Here is a 13,418-nt window from a genome sequence, read left to right as displayed (position 1 = left end):
AAAAATTATGACGCAAAATGGCTACCTTTATCTTATGGAATTTTGTCGATTTGTAATTTTTCATTTTTTGTTTGGATTCTAAAAACTAGGTTTACCAACAAAATATCAGAATCATGCTAGTGAGTAGAACTCCTCTCAAGTTGAGAGTCTCAACAAAATTCCTCAAAATGATGTTTTTCAAATCCTTCCAAAACTCCCTCCTACTGTAACTTTATTAGGATTTAAAGTCGCATAGGTACATGGAACCTTTCCCCAGAATTAGCTACAATGTCGTACCCTCTCCCTCCCTCTCTCTAGGTTCGCTTCATAAGACTCTAATGAATGAACAAATAAAGCACCTCGGCGACCGCACACAGGGCCTCATGGCCTGGCCTAAGCAGGTCGTTCCCTTTTTTTCGGGGTTTGTTTGAATCTCTCGACGCCATGCCGAGCTAATATGTTCTGCTGTGCGACACGCCGAGAAAGGATGCTAATCTGGTCCTCCTGGGTTACCGGCGGTCGTCGGAGTCTTTCCAAAACTCAAGAGAGGTGATTGGATTGAATTTGCCGCCGGTAAATATTTTCAACGACTGAATGGCGCTACTTTTCGGGGTTTTTTGGTGAGCTTCGTTTGCTGCTGAATGATGGATGGATTAGCCCTGTGGCGATTGTGTGCGGTGCGGGTTCAGTTTGAGATGATTCAATATACATTCCCGGGGATGATTGAAAGTACACATCTCTATCAGGAGGACCAGCAGCAGAGATATAGAGGGTAATTCAAAATATTGTATCACGAGCAGCACCCGAAGCGTCTCTTCTTTGTCATGTGGCTGGGATGCGGGATTTGGATTACCGGCTTATGAATGTTTGCCATCACAAAATAGTCTGAATAGTGCTTAGAAATTCATTCGACCAGTTAAGATGGGCTATTACACATCAATAACATAAAATACCATTGTGAATATGGAATAAAGTCAGGGTAACGGTTTCGTTGGGGTACTCGTAATTTGAGCTAAATTAATGCAGAAAAGACCAATGAATAACACTACTCTATAAATTTTTAAAGTTAATGCCAGTGAACGCTTTATTTTTATCAAGGTATGATAGATTTGTGTTCCCTGAAACAAGCTCCAATCAACAGAATTACATTTTAGTGAAGTTTCTACCAATAAATGAGCAATTCCAGCCCAAAACAAGAATTTTTTAGGTTCATTTTTCTCGACCCTCTCCGATTTCAATGAAACTTTGTAGACATGTTATCCTAGGCATATATAAGCCATTTTTGTGTATATGGAGCCAGTTACACTCGATAATGACATTTGAGAAGGGCGTAAGTGTTTTAAATATTTTTGTATTTCGTAATTTAAATACTGCTGTTTCTCAAAGCCGTTGCATCGTATCAAAAAGTGGTCAAAGACAAACTTGTAGGAAATTTTACGGGCTTTCCGAAAAAAAATACACTGAAAGAAAAAAATACTCCACTTTTATGAGATTTTTTGATTTTTAAGTTTAAAGTCAAATTTGAAGGTGAGCCCACGATTTTTTTCGTTCAAAATTTTTGTGAAAATAGCCTAAGATGTAACAAAAAGACTCCCGAAAAATGCAGGATGGAGCAACTCCCCTAAAAAAATACAAAAATCATTTTCTGAAACTGTTTTTTTTTGAAAAGTGCTCTAAACGTCAACATTTTCAAAAACCGAACACGAGAGTCGATAGCTTATATCTGTAAGCCCATACATCCAATTGAAATGTAGTCAAAGACAAACTTATGGGAAATTTGACGAGCTTTTCGGTAAAAATATTTTCGAGACTGAAAAGTCAAGTCTGTTAAATAGAAATTGCTAAAAACCATCAAAAAACCAAAATTTTTTCAACATTTTTATTTTTAAAACCGCTGTAACTTTACAAGGATTGGACTTAGGACAATGGTCAATATGGAGACTTTTATGTAAAATTGCCTGGAGAATCGACTCTCGTATTCGGTTTTTGAAAATTTTGACGTTTAGAGCACTTTTAAAAAAAACTGTTCCAGAAAATGGTTTGTTTTTTTAGGTGAGTTGCTCCATCCTGCATTTTTCGTGAGTCTTTTTGTTACATCTTAGGCTATTTTCACAAAAAATTTGAACGAAAAAAATAGTGGGCTCACCTTCAAATCTGACTTTTAAACTTAAAAATCAAAAAATCTCATAAAAGTGGAGTGTATTTTTCTTTCAGTGTATTTTTTTTCGAAAAGCCCGTTTAATTTCCTACAAGTTTGTCTTTGACCACTTTTTGATACGATGCAACGGCTTCGATATACAGCAATATTTAAATTACGAAATACAAAAATATTTAACCAGGGCTGCGGAGTCGGGTCATACTTCAAACGACTCCGACTCCGACTCCAACTCCGGCTTTCTCAGATTAGCTGACTCCGACTCCGACTCCGGCTCCGGCTTTGAACAAATGGTTGGCTCCGACTCCGACTCCGACTCCGGCCTACCAACTCTAGCCGACTCCGACTCCAGCTTTCAACAAATGGTTGGCTCTGACTCCGACTCCGACTCCACATATTTTTAAATGTTTCAAAAGTTAGTTAACTATTATTAGTTAATTATTTTTAAAACATTGATAAATAGGATTATTTAAATAATCTCTAAGCGTCATGTTTTTCTCAAGAAAAATATGTTAAGTAAAAGTAAAGCAAAGTAAATAAACGGAAAAAAAGTTTCTAGGTTAAAAGTTTTATACGTTACGGAAACAGAAATCAAAAAATATCTTCAGTTTTAGAGGCATTTTGAGAAGAACAGTTTTGTAAGTAAATTTGGATTTATTTGCTTAACCTCAAATCTGAAAATATTTTTTTCAAAGCTAATAAATTTAAATATTTATCTGTTATTTTTGAATGAATAACTAAAAGAAACCTGGCCTTAATGATCTATTGAACATTAAAATTCAATTTGCTCACTTTCAGGCTGACATTTGTAAGAAGCACAGTGACAGGCACCTTGTTTTTAAATGACAATTTTAAACGAAACATTTTATTTTTGTTTTTTTTAGACGTACATGGACATCACGCCATGGCTGAAGGAGATTATTATTGCAAATTAATGTATCTAAACAATTTCTTCGTGGAAAGGACGCTTAAGATGTCCTTTTCAAATATCTGTGACATAGAAAATATTTTAACCTGAAATTTTTAATTTATTTTAATTTTAAAGTTATACTTTAATAATATACTTTAAAAAGGAGGCGCACGATACTTCGTAAATCTTCACCTGAAACGAAGCTTTATGGATGATCTTGCGCCTCCATCAAAATATATGAAAAAAACTTAAAATATGTTAAAAAACAAATAACCAAAATTTTTAATTTATTTTAATTTTAAAATTTTATATACTTTAAAAAGGAGGCGCACGATACTTCGTGAATCTTCACCCAAAACGAAACTTTATGGATGATCTTGCGTCTCCATCAAAATATATGAAAAAACTTAATATATATTAAAAAACAAATAACCACAAGTAAAATATTTTCTAGGTCACAAATATTTCATTTTTTTAAGGTACATTGAATTGCAATGGCGTGGGACATACAGTATGAGAAAATTCGTACCAGTTGATAATATTTTGATTCTGTTTTTTTATCTATAATATTTGAAAAATATTATAAAATCCTATATTTTGTTCTATACATTTTTTTATTAGTTCATTTTTGTACTGAATTCTTGAAATTTGTTCAATGATAATTTGCAACGATATCAAAATAGTTTACCTAAAATCAACATCAACATCAACAATCAATGATTATTTCAAATTTGTTGCAACTTCTTTTGACATTTTTTGTTAGTTTCAATTATTTTAAATGCAACACTTTGATTTTCTTGTACTCAGTTATAAACAAAATGCGCATGTGGAGTTCCAAGTAAGAGATTGTTATTATCGTTGATTATTTGTTACAAAAGTTAAACTGTTAGTGACTCTTTTTCGATCTGCAAAAACAGTGATTACTATTTATAATCTTTTATGTACCTCGTAAATTTTCCTAAAAATTATATAACTGAAAACCTCTAAGACATTCGCTATCGGGGTAAGAGATGGCTTTGTGTGTACTTTTTTCAGAAATAACTGGATGAAATTTGGTCAAATTTTAATTGAAAGGGCACATAAATATAATCTAACTACATAACCAATATTTTTTATTTTTATTATTTTTTTGAATTATGATACTACATACTTGGGTAAGAGGTTTTCATTTAGTGATTATAGTGTAATAATACAATATTTTTTTTGAAATTAAATATGTCTTTATTGAACATTCTTATAATAATTACATTTCTTTTACATGATAAGTGGTATGGCCTAATGCTCTTCATCTTTGTTGTATTTTTCGTTTTATTATTAACTGATCACATTTATTTATTTGCTTCAAATTGTTTTACATTATTGCATTGAATTGATTACATTTGGGTAAAAGAAAAAAATCACTTTAACAACTAATCCTAACTTAAAACTAAAAAAAAACAAATCCATTGAAATATTCAAAATCACTAGAACGAGTAAACTACGAACTGTATTTTAAGATGAATGCTCCAAGAGTTCTTACTTGTTCCTGGCGAGTTTTGCACCCACGCAGAGTTGTTGTCATCTCGATGAAAATGTTCAGAAGTTCTTGTGGTGAAAACAGGTCACTACTGCCTTCACCCGTTGATGTTGGTTGGTTTTCCTCGGTTGCTGACTGAAGCCTGGAGGTGTTGTATGCTCTGCAACTCTTTGCCGCTGATTTAACGGCAATGGCTGCAGATTTGGAACCACTCGAACAGATCCTGCTCCTGGTGACGCCAAAGCAGGAAAATCCACGTCCGTGAAAGTTGGCGGTGTTTTGCGACGATTTGGTTGGTGCCTCGTCGTCGCTTGCTGCCGAATTTTTACAAACTCAGCACGTTTTGGGCAGCTTCGATTCTTGGTAGAATGGTCGCCGCCGCAATTGAAGCATTTCGCTTCGATGTTCTCGTTGATTGTTTCGCAAGCTTGTGTTTTGTGCTCACCTCCGCAGGTTGAACAACGACTCTTGATGAAACAGTTCCTTCCACCATGTCCAAACTGCAAGCAATTCGAACATTGTGTCACGTCACGGTGCACTGGGCGATAACGTTCCCAAGTCACGATGATGTTGAAAATTGCCCGAACTGCTTTCAGCTCAGACGGCGTTGTCGATCCTCTCTCGAGATGAACCAGGTACAGTTGATCACGATACTTGATGTCCTTGTTGTGTCTCGTCATCTTGAAGACTTCGATTACGTTCAACTTAAGAGTTTTGAGCTCTTCTTTCAACACATTCACATCCATGTCGTACAGGCCTCGGAGGACCTGTTTCATGGGGCGTTTACCTGGATCGTCATGGCTGTAGTATTCAATCTTTGTGTTGTTCAGGAAATCCCGAACGTAGTTGTAATCCTTTCTGGTAGGTAGCAGAATTTTGAGTCCATCAGCACACAAGCGAATGGAAGCTCGTAAAGCACCAGATTTGATAAACCCGGTCAGCCACTTTCGCACCGAATCCGATGACGATGTTTTCACAAAAATGGGTGGCAACTTTTCCCGTCGTTCAAATTCTTCCTTCTCGCTCACGTCCACAGGGAGGGTAGCGAACTGGTTTCCAGACAATTTTTGAGCGTCTTTGCTCAAACTGCCTGTCTTTGCAGGTAGCGCTTCGGCATTCTTTAGCTTCTTCAAATCTGCCGATCCTGCTGGTGAGGACCGCCTCTTTTTCTTGCCCTGAGGCATTTTTGCACTTTTTAAGCACTTTTCAGGAGCTAAAATCCAGGAGTACCTCACTGAATGATGGTCCACAAAGGAATAATAATAATACAATAAGTGCTTTTCAATCACACTAAAAAGCTTCAAAAACATAATGGCATCTGATAAATCAATTAATATAAGATGTTTTGTAAATTAAGCTGTTATATAAGAAATACTGAACCATAAAAAAATAATTTTGTTGAATTTAAGATAACTCCGGCTCCGACTCCGACTCCGGGTTATCAGAAATCTCCGGCTCCAACTCCGACTCCGACTCCAGCTCTTAAAATTTAGCCGACTCCGGCTCCGAGTCCGACTCCAGCTGTTCGAGTTTTGACGACTCCGACTCCGACTCTGACTCCAGGTCCCCAAAAAGATCCGACTCCACCGACTCCGGCTCCGACTCCGACTCCGACTCCACAGCCCTGTATTTAACACACTTACGCCCTTCTCAAATGTCATTATCGAGTGTAACTGGCTCCATTTACACAAAAGTGGCTTATATATGTCTACAAAATTTCGTTGAAATCGGAGAGGGTCGGGTACAACCGATTCCCTATTTGACATGGAATTGCTCAAATAAAATTGTAAATTTCGGGTATAGTTTCCTTTAGTATAGTTTTACATAACTTACTGCAGTTTTAACTTTTTTTTTTAAGTTTTGTAAACGAAAATGTCCAGCTTTTGTAAACATGCTTAATTTTGGTCTAGAAAATAATATTTTATGTTTTTAAATATTTTACATACTAAACTTGTTATATTTTGAACACAAACATACATGTTTTATGTGAAATTGCTGTAACTTACAGAAAATTAAAAGTTTGGATCAATAAGAAACATTTTGCTTAAGATTTCTTCAAAATGTTGAAAGGGGGATCAAGTTACCCTTAACATTTTTAAAATGCCGGTTTAAAATATTTTTTTAAAACGCTTGGCATGATTCGAAGAGTTCATCTGATGAAATACCCTTATTAGCTAAACATAGATGAATGTTTAAGCTTGCAATACATGCAAAGCGATACAAAAAAAGGGATCAAGTCTCCCCACTCTCCCCTAAGAGTTATGGAATCATGCACCCCCTTATTTTTTATACGCCCACAGATAAACGTGCGTGCGCATGGTTTCGTAAGCTGATTGCATAGCATTTAATCCTAAATTTACCATTTTATTTATTAGCAGCGAATTCACTAAAACTCAATTCTGTCGATTAGAGCGAGTTCAGGAAGCCTACGCCATGGCTGAAGGAGACTATTAGCATTTAATCCTAAATTTACCATTTTATTTATTAGCAGCGAATTCACTAAAACTCAATTCTGTCGATTAGAGCGAGTTCAGGAAGCCTACGCCATGGCTGAAGGAGACTATTATTGCAAATCAATGTACCTAAAAAAAAATCTTCGTCGGATGGCACTAAGAGGGTGCCTTTCAAATATCCGTGGCCTAGACAATATTTTATCCAGTTTTTTTTTATTATTTTTTTCAATTTTAGGTGTTTTGTAACAATTTCAGAAAAAGAAAAGAAAAATGTTCCCGGTTGATATGTAGGATCTCTCTTAAACAGTTCAAACGGTTATTTCAAAGGATTGCAGACTGGATTTCGTCATGTTAATGATGATTTTCAAGCAAAAGCTGTCTAGAAGTCGCACACCGCGAGTAGGAAAAGGACGGGACGTGTTGATGCACCACTATTTTAAGGAGAAAAGGGAAATTCTCCACGGTATCTCCAAACATGTTTCGCTTGTAGCTTGACGGTTTTTGGTAAGTTTGAAGGTCTAGGATACGTCCTAAGCAAGTATTGCGACCAAACGAGTAATGTGTCCTTTTCCGTTATATTGAAAGTTATAAATTGAATTGAAATATTATTCTTAATTTGAGTCAATAGCAACTTTAATTTGACAGTCATATTTTTTTTGCAGATGTAAACAGTGGTGCTGATAAGAAGCGTTTGAATATTTATTAAAACGGTTATTGAAAAATAGCCTCGATTTCTCTCACGCACACGAGGCGCAAAAACAACTCCCCCAACCACCAACCTCCCACGCACCGTCGATATGGTTGCTGCGATTTATTCCGAAAAATAACCGCACAAACACCATCATTTTACTCGTTGCACGCACCCCGCAACGCAAAATTCGTCTAGTATGCCACGCTTCCTTATACAGTACACTCCGTACCTACTTCCTTCCTTCCTGATACCCAGCCGAACCTGGCACCGACGTCTTTTCGTTATACTTGAATGTACGTGCTACCAGGTTCAGGGGGACACGTGCCTCTAGAGCCCGGACGTCCCCTGTTGCATAACTTTGGGAGTTTCTTTATTCAAAAATCACATGTTGCTCACCCCCCCTGGAGGTAGGCAATCGGGAAAACGGGAAACGTGAAACTTGTTCACCCTACATTTCCGAGAAGGGAAGGGGTTAAAGAAAGTTTTGCGTCTCTTCAAAATTGGTTTAAAATGCAAACAGCCCGCCTGCCGCAGATTTAGCCAGATAGTCTCTAACGCCCTGGAAAATGAGCCATAATTTTGGGTTTTAAGGCCCATCAGGGTCGACTTGGTTAAGCCGAAACACATGTCGTCACCATACGCTCGGGTTCATCGATGGTAATCGTCCAGTTTTTCGGCAAAACACCAGACAAACCCCCTCCCAAACAACACACTAAACTCGACACTCGAGCGGTCGTTTCACTTTTAGGAGTTCGCCGAACTTGGCTCGTCCTCTCTTTGTGATCCACCGGCATTCAGCCCTTGAACCAGTGAACAGTCATGACCAAGAGGAGGAGGGTGGCACCGAAAAGGACTTATCGCCCCGGTGGCCCTTTGGACAGGAGTTCCCGGGAAACAACAGGGAGATTAAAACGTGTGCGGTTGGGTTTGTTATTAAAAGATTATTTCGGTGCACTCTGCTTTGGTGTGTGTGCCGTACCGGGACCCTTTTGCCTCCGTTGGTGAACTTACCTTCTGCGAACGAGCGTCGTTTGTTTTGTGAAGCCCGAACTACTTGGAAAATTGCATCCCTTATTCAGTTACACTTGAGGAATGCAGGGTCAAGCGGTTTTTCTTGGTGGGAAAGTGTTGGGTCAAAAATAAAATAAAAACACGCATTTAGGTATGCTCAATATTCAGTAGCTCTTAATTTATTGTCATAACTATAGATCACACTTCAGTTATTATTCTTTCAAAAATGCAAAATATATTGGAAATAATTTAGAAATAAAATCAAAAATCAAATTATACACTCGGCGACTCCACTGCGACAGAACCCAGGGAGACGACTCCTACACCTGGACTGAGCTAACGACCTAACCTCTAGGTTAGACCGGGGCGATTTACTTCTCCGTCCGACGGAAGGCGTTATCATACAAATCTCGTCTCGAAAAATGCCACCGGGACCTTCTGGGATCGAACCCAGACCGACTGGATGAGAGGCAACCACGCTTACCCCTACACCACGGGTTGCCTCATCAAGTTGTTATTTTTTTAATTTTTTATTTTATTATTTTCTTCAATGCAAAAGCCATTTTGATCTCGTGTTGAATGCTAATAATCAGCCAATTTATGATTTTTCTTAGTGCTGGATGGTTACTTGGGTAATGTTTGCAAAACAACTGGACAGGTGTATAAATCATTCAAAACACCTTTTGTCATTCAAATGTTGAAACCATGGCTCGTAAATTTAATTTTTAAACTTTTTTCTTGCCCCCTCGACTTTGGTCAGAGGCGAGGGACATAAACTTCAAAAAATATTTGCAAGGGCCTAAGGCCAATGCAAATATTTTTCAAAGTTTTTGTCAAAAAAAAAAAAAAATAAAAAAAAATATAATAATAGAAAAAACAAGCCATAGTCCCAACATTTTAATGCAAAAAGTGTTTTAAAATGAATTTAACACTAGTTCAGTTTGACCGAGGATTTGACAAAGATTTGACGAAAACAAAAACTTTGGCGAAAAAAAACCTTTTTGCGGTACAGTCATCCCACATATTCGGAACACCCACAAATTCGGCACACTTTTGTGGTAATTTGTCAATAGGATGCAAAATGCAACTTTTCTGTCGACCCTACTATTTTTAGGACCTTTATTTGGATATTCTCTTGCTATTTCACTTGTAAAAGTAGTACTTTTTAAACAAAAGCCTGCCTTTCAAGACTATTTTGTCAAGAGCAGCAAAACACTGCCTCCAAATTACCTGTTCCATGATTGTGGAGTGTTATTGTGCCTCCCACAATTGGGTCCTAAAATGAAGCTTAGATGGCTGATATTATTGTTCACAGCGATAAAGCTTATTTTTCTGAGTACAATGACCCTTTGTACGACCATAAAGAGCTTAAAATGGATTTTTAAATCAATTTTGAAAAATTAACCTCGCGGTCCTCCTTGGCAGAAAAGCTCCTACTTGACAGGTCGTTCCAAGGGGACCATAGTTGATCCATCGAAAAAATGTTGTCTTGTCAAAAAAAAATTTGCATTAAAATGAAAAAAGTGATCAGAAATGGTTTTTAATCGTGTTTTTTACCGTTGTACATAAAAATTGGCATAGGGCTTTAGTACCCAATTGTGGAACACCTGAATTTAACTGATATTTTCACAAAAAAAGTTATCAGACCATTCATAAACCATTACAAGCATGATTTTGATTGGTTTCAGAGTGTGAAGTCATTATTTTGTAAAAAAAAAGTACTCCTGGAGAGAAAAAAAAAGTTTGCTTACATCGTAAGAAAAAAGTGTTCCGAATTTGTGGATTTCAAGGGTCAATGTTTTTCTTTAAAAACTTGATATAAAATGCAGAAATGTACAGCCGGTCTATACATCAATCGAAAGATCGTAAAAAAGCTTTCACATGAAGGTAAAAGCAAATCATTATGTTCTATTAACGATTTTCCATGATTTGTTGAATATTGGCTGATCTGTAAACTGTTCCGAATATGAGGGATGACTGTACTAAACATTGAAAATGTTCAAAGATTTAGTGGATGTGTTGCTTGAAATGATTAGAAATTTTGAAGATTTTTGAGAACATATTTTTTTTGGCCCCTGATTTTTCGGGCCGATTTTAAATGGAAGGATGACAAAAAATTTAAATTAAATTTGTACCAGCCTAAAATCCGTTGCGCGTTGCGCTTAATATGTTGTGCAATAATTTGAAATCAATACAAACATTTTTGGTCCCCAGTGTTGGATATTAACATTTAAAATTGAAGTCATTTAGATTTTTTCTCTTTTTCTCCTAATATTTCTGGGGAGATACAGGATAAATTTAGGTTTTTTTTACTGTCAAATCAACCCTCACCACTAATTAATAATTAATGTTCAAATGAAGTTCTAATTAGTTGCGTGAAACTATCTGCCTCCTGTTCATTAGTCATACAGCGCACATTGCACACGTGACAACCCACGCTGGGACCAACCGGCGAAACACGTGTTCACGCGTCCTCCCCTTCTCAAAACAGCCCAAAAATATCCCAAGTTAGACTGATGGACACGTTCGTAAACACTTCCATAAATCTTCAATCTTCGCCACCATCGAAGGGCGAGGCCACACAAACCACAAAAATCGGTCATTAATCTGGGGCTAGAATTATTACGTACTTCTAGTTCAGTTGGGGTGGGCGCCTCTTTTCTGGAAACAATTTTTGAATAGTTTTCGAAGCAGGGGAAAATAGCAAAAAAGGCCAGTCTACTCCATTGAACTTCTCATCGGGACAAACATTTTGAAACGGATTATTTTTCTATTATTAGGGTTAAAATATCTTCATTAAATTATTTTTTTTTCAAACTTAAAACTTTAATTTTTTTAATTTCTTAGAAAATTTGATAAAAAAAACTCATCTTTAGTTCTTTTCAAACTTTTTAAAATTTTGGGTGACGGTGATAACCACCAACCTTTTTTCTTTGGGGAGTGAAAAGGGCCTAAACTAATTTCAAATTAGGAAAGTAATGAATACCTTATGGAATACACCCAACGCCAACGACCGAAATGAATTCATTTTTCTTGTTTTCCCCTGCCCATTTTTTTCCGGCAAGCCGTGGCAGGACAAACATTCCACCCGACATAGTTTGGGTTTCGGATTTTCCCTTTCGCTTTTCTTTTCAAGGGAGGGGAAAGGTGGTCAGGGGCTTTCTGTCTACTTGTGGGACTGCATGTTGCAAAAGTACATCGATCTTTTTGTGCTTTCGTTTTCCTTTCAACGGGTCGGAAAATTTGAACCGATCCACCTACTAGAATTTGGGTTATTTTAATCAACATTTAAAAAAAAAACTAAAAACTAAAAACTAAAAACTAAAAACTAAAAACTAAAAACTAAAAACTAAAAACTAAAAACTAAAAACTAAAAACTAAAAACTAAAAACTAAAAACTAAAAACTAAAAACTAAAAACTAAAAACTAAAAACTAAAAACTAAAAACTAAAAACTAAAAACTAAAAACTAAAAACTAAAAACTAAAAACTAAAACTAAAACTAAAAACTAAAAACTAAAACTAAAAACTAAAACTAAAAACTAAAAACTAAAAACTAAAAACTAAAAACTAAAAACTAAAACTAAAAACTAAAAACTAAAAACTAAAAACTAAAAACTAAAAACTAAAAACTAAAAACTAAAAACTAAAAACTAAAAACTAAAAACTAAAACTAAAAACTAAAAACTAAAAACTAAAAACTAAAAACTAAAAACTAAAAACTAAAAACTAAAAACTAAAACTCAACATGTGTTTTTAAATACTGTAAAAACCCAAAATACAGTAAACACAAACCTCTGCACGCCACGTGGCCTTGCAGGTCGATTGCAGCCTTTTTCCCAATCTCGTTTGCGAAAAATAGGGGGAAAATTTCTTCACCCTCACACACCTCCCAACCACAGCAGGCCGTGTAAACTCCCTCTGGAACACGTGTTTAACATCAAATTTGCTCGCCCAAGCAAAACTTCTTCATTGTGTTGCACATTTTCCTCGCCTCTCACACTGGCAACAAAACTTTCACTGGCGAACGGAAAATATTAACGAACAGAAGAAAAAAATAAAGCAGAAGAAAACTTTTTGCCCCGACACGAACCAAAACGTGAACTTTTTTTCTCGTCGTGGGGGTTTCCACTGGGTCGGTCGAAGCCCGGCAAGTTTGTGGGGCGCGCGGGAAAATCCCTGTTGGTCCTAGTAGGTTGGTTGGTAAACGGGGCTGTCTATGATTTTCATTTGCAGCCGAAAAGCGTCAGAAGGACAAACAAACAAGCTGCAGCTCATTTTGGGTGGGTTGCTTTGGTGGCACGAGAAACGAGAAAATTCAATTTTGTGGTGTTTGGTTCAACAAGGTGGCACCTGACCTCTGCGATTGAAAGTCCCAAAAATAGAGCAGCCTTGCATGAGTGGATGAGGATCTTTGGGTGGAGTTAATTGGAGTGGGTTGAATGGCCAGGTGAGAGCGACCGACTTCGTTAGATTCGGTGATTAATAGTTGAAAGAAGAACAGTAACTGATGATTTTTATACTTTTGTTTTTATACCAGCGAAAACAATTTTAATTTTGACTTAGTTGACTGTGTACAGTAAAGTATCATGAGTAAGCGTTACAAATATAATTTAAAAAAATACCAATGTTTTAAATGTATTTTTGATTCAAAAATTATTTTATATTTACCGATAAAAATTAAGAATATAATATAAATTTCTT

Source organism: Culex quinquefasciatus, chromosome 3 (genome assembly GCF_015732765.1).
Source record: "Culex quinquefasciatus strain JHB chromosome 3, VPISU_Cqui_1.0_pri_paternal, whole genome shotgun sequence".
Lineage (NCBI taxonomy): Eukaryota > Metazoa > Arthropoda > Insecta > Diptera > Culicidae > Culex > Culex quinquefasciatus.
Note: the sequence above shows the minus strand (reverse complement) of the source record.